Raw genomic sequence first — 6,000 nt, 5'->3', positions numbered from 1 at the left:
TTCTATATTCTGATATTTGTTCCCAAAACATCCTAATTGATTGATTCATATTTTAATTATCTAATAATAAACTCGATTCAATTATCAAAAATTTATGGTGGGGTAAGGAACTCTCTCAAATGACTTGAAGTCACAAGCAAAATTATTGTATTTTCCAGATGAATATTAATTCAATCTGGTATTACATAATCTCAGAAACAGCTATCTCTGTTTTAATTTGGAGAAGAGAGAGGACTCAACAATTAAAAATTATTTTGAGTTTACTATTTGATTAAGAAGTGTGTGTTTATGTGTTTGTGTGTATTCCATATGCATGTAAACTAGATATTGTTCAGCATATACTAGACTAGGAATTAAAGAAGATAATGCTTTTGACTTGATACTATTGTCAAATCCATTCTCTAAAGCTTATGCTCTTAAATTTTATTAAGAGACTCCAATTTCCTTCCTTGATGCTGATTTCATAATGGATAGAAATGCAATGTTACTGTGTTATCATTTTACCTAATTTCCTTATTTTGACATCACAGTTTAGTAAACTACATTTTTATTGCCATGTAGGAAACTTAAGTGCAGAATAACACTCTTTAGACTTTGATTGACTCTAGTTGGTTCTATGTTAACTATTGAGACTCTGCTACAAACTAATTATTCATTTAATATAGAAAATTTTAAAGCCTTTCACAGTTTGTCACTGAGATGACATTTTTCTCACTTGTGTGCACATCTCACTTACCTCTATGTAGCACAAACAGCTCTTTCAGTGTTATATACTCATCAGTCTCTGACTTATATTACTTTCTGTTATTTGTTAGTGTATGGAATTTTATCTCTCTTTATTTATTATTTCAAACTTTTAATTACCTGGCAGAAGTTTATAACTTCCTCAATTTTAAAGAAATAACTCATATCCCCATACCAGGATGCCTTCATAAAACAAATTAATAGAAATTTTCTTTATCTAAAGGAATAAAGGACCATATTTCATATAAAGATATTCTAGCTGATATATGGTACTTCACAATATATAGTTATAGCTTTTATTTTATTGCTATAAGACATTCTTTATTCTTTATTTTCATTAAGTCAATATGAAATAATTTTGTATACATTTTATATTTTAAAAATAGGGCTGAAGAAAAGGTAAAAATGTGCTCTAGTTGCTTTCTTTTATCAAAGAGGTAAATTCTGGCTCGAAACTCAGACCTCCTGATTCAGATTCCTCCCCAGAAGTTAGACATTGAATATTTAAACTCATTTTGTTGTTAATGTTTATGTTGTATTGTCATTGTCTTTTTAGAAGACATTTGGAAACAAGACTATATATATATATATATATATATATATATATATATATATATATATGTTTTGTTATATGTGACCAATAAGACTATGATATCTGGTATCTTCACTGAAATCAGTGAACTTGTTTCAAAATGTTTGCATCAAATTCTAAGTATAGAAAAAATATTCACCACATATTAGGAATATGTAGAAACATTTGAAAGATGTCTGCATGCTGTGAATAAATAAATTCAGTGTACCATACAACTACAGTTTCTATTGGTATACGTATCAAATACCAATGTCAATTGATGATTTTAACAAAAAAATCTAAATATAAGAAATTTCCACTAACTAGAATGGCAATCATTCAAAACACAAACAACAACAAATGCTGGTGAGGATGTGGAGAAGTGGGAACTCTAAAACATTGTTGGTGGTTTTGCAAATTAGTGCAACCACTTTGGAAAACAGTATGGAGGATCCTCAGAAGAATGGGAAGGAACTTACCATTTGATCCAGCAATACCACTTCTGGGTATCTACCCAAAAGAAAGGACACCAAATTACCAAACTAATGCATGTGTATCTATGTTTATAGCTGCATAATTCACCATTGCCTAAACCAGGCAAGATGTCCATCAACAGATAAATAGATTGCAAAACTGTGGGATATGTACACAATGGAATTTTATTTAGTCATAAAGAAAAACACAATTACATCATTTATAGGGAAATGGATGGAACTGGAGGACATTATGCTAAATGAGATTAGTCAGTCACAAAAAAGAAATTGGATGCTTTCCCTAATATGCAAAAGCTAAGGAGAAATGGGTAACAGGAGGAACTCTAGATGAAGGAGCTCCTATAGATGAGCGCATAAGGCTACCTAACTGAGGATATGGGAAGGGAGTAGAGGGAACCTCTCTAAAGCACATGATGTACTTAAAAAAGAAATCAAAGTCAATCACTAAGCCAAGTCTGGGAAGGAGAGAGAGGGAGGGAATGGGAAGAGAATTGGGTAAGGGCTAATTGGGTGATGTGTGCATGTATGTCTCCACCATTATCCCATTAAGCTGCATGACTACATTGCACCAATAAAAAACTAAAAAAAAAGAAGTTTCCAGGTTAATTGATGGAGCTCTTTCTTTGTCTGTGTTCTCAGCAGATGATAGAATTTCACTTACCTGTCAGGCTTTATTGGTGGTCCACATACATGTGGCATTCATTCTATTTTAATTAACCCCAAGACCAGTTTACAAGGCAGAGCTAGGCTCTCTAATTAATTTCATAAAACTAGTGATCATTTAGGCCATGGTTAAATCTCACACAAATAAATGGGTATGACAAAATTTAACAAACTATCATTTTTTAAATAGGGACATTTTTAAATTCTTTAATTTTTATTGAATGGTGTTGTAGTTAACTCTAAAAACTACTGAGGGGGCTAATATTTTTCTTTTTTACTTTCATTAATCTAGCTATATATTTTTAGAGTACATTAAAGAAAATATGCCCTAAGGTAATGTTTTTCATCTTCATAATGTATGTGAAATTTATTCTTGTTTTATCCTCTAAGGATGGTTAAGATTGGGAATTGAATTCACTGTTACTCACATTCTAGCCTTGACAGAGAAGGCCCAGGATTAGCCTCAGAATCAAGGTTTCATTATTGAGATAAAATGAAAGGGACTTTACTGCTCTTTATGTAATTAAATGCAATCATTATTATGAATTTTTTTCTTCACAGGTGTTAGGTTGAAAAAAATTTACATTATCAGTAATCCCTTTATGTTTGACAAGATTCACAGCTTCTTGTATATTCCCCGGTCTTAAAATGAAATTGAATTTGAAACCTTCCATAGGTAAACAGTGATTATTTGTTGCTTTAATAGTAATACTTTAGCTTGTTTTTTAATTCAATGAAGCTTCGAATGGCTAAAGTGCTATGCCTTGATAATTTACCCACTCATTGACTCATAGATACAGGGTCAAGTAGCCAAGAAGGTCATAGAATAGTCAATTCAAATGTGTTTTGAACTTTTAGACAACTGGAGTCATAGCCTCTAAGAAAGCTGTTAATTAAAACTCTCTAATATGATGATGAATGTATTGGAGTGGAGATAATGTTGTGTTTCAACTACTGCCATTATTAGAGTCATGGAATGACCTAACCTACTTGAACATATCTGACAAAAATTATCTAATTATATCTATTGGGAGTAAACTATATTTTCAATCTAAATCTAAGATTTGTCTAAATCTCAGTAATTCCTAAAAGATGTAAGAATTTCCTCTTCCAGTTCCATGGTAAGGTGACTCTGTAGCCTTTTGAAGAAGACTAGAAAGATTTGTCAGTATTACAAGGTCCTTCCTTATGGGAATCTGTTTTCCTCTTTATTTGAGGGCATATGGATCCTAAGAAGTGGTTTTTGTCTGAGAATTAGATGAGGGAGCTTTCTTCATCCTTAAAATGCCCAAATAAGGCTTCTGCTTATTCCACTAGGATCTTTGTTTATTTAAATCAACGAGGACCATAGTAATCTGCCTATTTTTGTCCAAAGGCCACCATGGTTAATTAGCAACAACTAAAAGTCCTTGTGAGGAAAATTATTCTGATGATCTTTCTGTCCCTAGTGCCTGTTTGTGTAAGGATGAACACCTTGTTTCTGGTGTTTAGCTGCTGCCATTTTGTCTTTTCCACTCTGGCATCTAGCCATCCCCACTGAAATTCATAAGCCTCTTTCAAGGGCAGCATTTTCGACCTTCCTTAAAGCCTAATAGGAGCAGCCATTATATTCTTATAAAATCCATCTATTTTATTTTTTATTTGAAAATCATTTAAACCTTACAGCAAAGGTAAATGACATAGGCATATAAAAATAGCACTGTTGCCCCTTTACTCAGATATGGTTTTTAACTTTTATTAATGCACTGTAACTATACATATGTCTTAGTGTCTTAATGAGATTCTAAGTGATACAGATGTACAGGCCCACAACACTTGGTGTATTTCCTTCCTTATCCTGCTCTCCCTATTCTCTCCACATACATGCTAGAGAGATTGGTAGCAATGCTTTTATATCTTGCTCTAGGATTATTTGAACTATTCCCTCCTTCAGTTCTCCTTTTCTTCTTCACTACCTCCCCCTCCCAGTCCTCTTCCACTATTCAACTTTGCTTTCTCCGCATTTATCCAAAGTCCCTTCTATTTTCTATTTTCTCTCTATTTTCCAGATATGAGAGAAAATATACAACTCTTGACTTTCTGAGACTGATCTTACTTAGCATAATATTCTCTCGTTCTATCGATTTTTCTGCAAATTTCATACTTTTTTTATGGCTGAGTAGAATTCCATTGTGTACATATGGTACAATTTTGTTATTTGTTTGTTTGTGGTACTGGGGTTCCTGGAAGCCCTTCTACCTCCGGGCTACACTCCCAGACCTATTTTATACTCCAATTTTGTTATTTATTCATTGGCCATCAACAGTGAATGAAGTTTGTTCCATGATTTGACTGTTGTGAATTGTGCTGCTATGACCATGAATATGGGTGTAGCAGTATAGTATTCTCACTAATCCTTTTGGAAGAGTCTAAGGAATGGTATAAGCAGAATCATATGGTGGTCCTATTCCTAGTCTTTTGAGGAAACTTTATACTGATTTCCACAGTAGTCAAACTCATTTTCAGTCCCATTAACAGTGTCTAAGAGTTCTTATTTCTCCACATTTTCACCAGCATTTATTATTGTTTGTATTCTTGATAACTGCCATTCTATCTGGAGTTAGATGGACTCAGTTTAGTTTTGACTGTTGTTTCCCTGATTTCTAATTATGTCAACATTTTTCATATATTTATTGGCCATCTTAACATTTTGCCTCATATGCTCTATCATTGGCATCCTCACATATTTTTTAAACTTTTATCAGTGCATTGCAATTACACATCACAGTAAAATTCAAAGTGATGCATTTGTACATGCACATAACACTTTGAATATTTCCCTCCATAGCCCACCCTGCCCTCCCTTCTCCTTCTCTGTGTTAGTGAAATTGGTAGTGATACCTTCATACATGGGTATAACATTATTTGCATGATTCACTTTCTTAAGCCTCTTTACCTCTCCCTTTCCCTTCTCTCTCTCTCTCTCTCTGGATCCCCTCCTCTATTCTATTTCTTTCTCAACATTTGACAAGTTGCATAACATGATCCTTTACCACTAAATACTTATTTCCTAAGATAAGACATAAATATATCTTTAAGTGGTAGCTGTGCAGTTAGCATCTTCAGTAAACTTCACACTCATTCACTACTTTGGTCTATCATCCATTTCTCTTTGTCACTCTTCCCAATATTGCCCTTTACTGAGTTTGTTTTTACTTTTTATTTTTAAACAGAGTCTCACTAAGTTGCTGAGAGTTTTGATAAATTGCTAAAGCAGGTCTTCAAACTTGCCATCCTCTTGTCTCTGTCTCCCAAGTATTGGTTTTATAGGTGTGTTCCATTACACCCAGCTAGTCATGTCTTCCTAGATTAATTTTGAATATTTTTATTATATTAGCATTTATGCATATTATAATTTTCTCAAACTTTAAAATACAATATCCTTTGAGTTTCATGTTTATTAATGATTAGATTTAGGTTAAGTCTTACCTGCAAGTATATTATATAAAGAATGTTGTGACTTGATATTATTTTCAGGGTATCCAGTCG

The sequence above is a fragment of the Muscardinus avellanarius genome, assembly GCF_963383645.1.
Source record: "Muscardinus avellanarius genome assembly, chromosome: 14".
Lineage (NCBI taxonomy): Eukaryota > Metazoa > Chordata > Mammalia > Rodentia > Gliridae > Muscardinus > Muscardinus avellanarius.
This window is presented reverse-complemented; position numbering follows the sequence as displayed.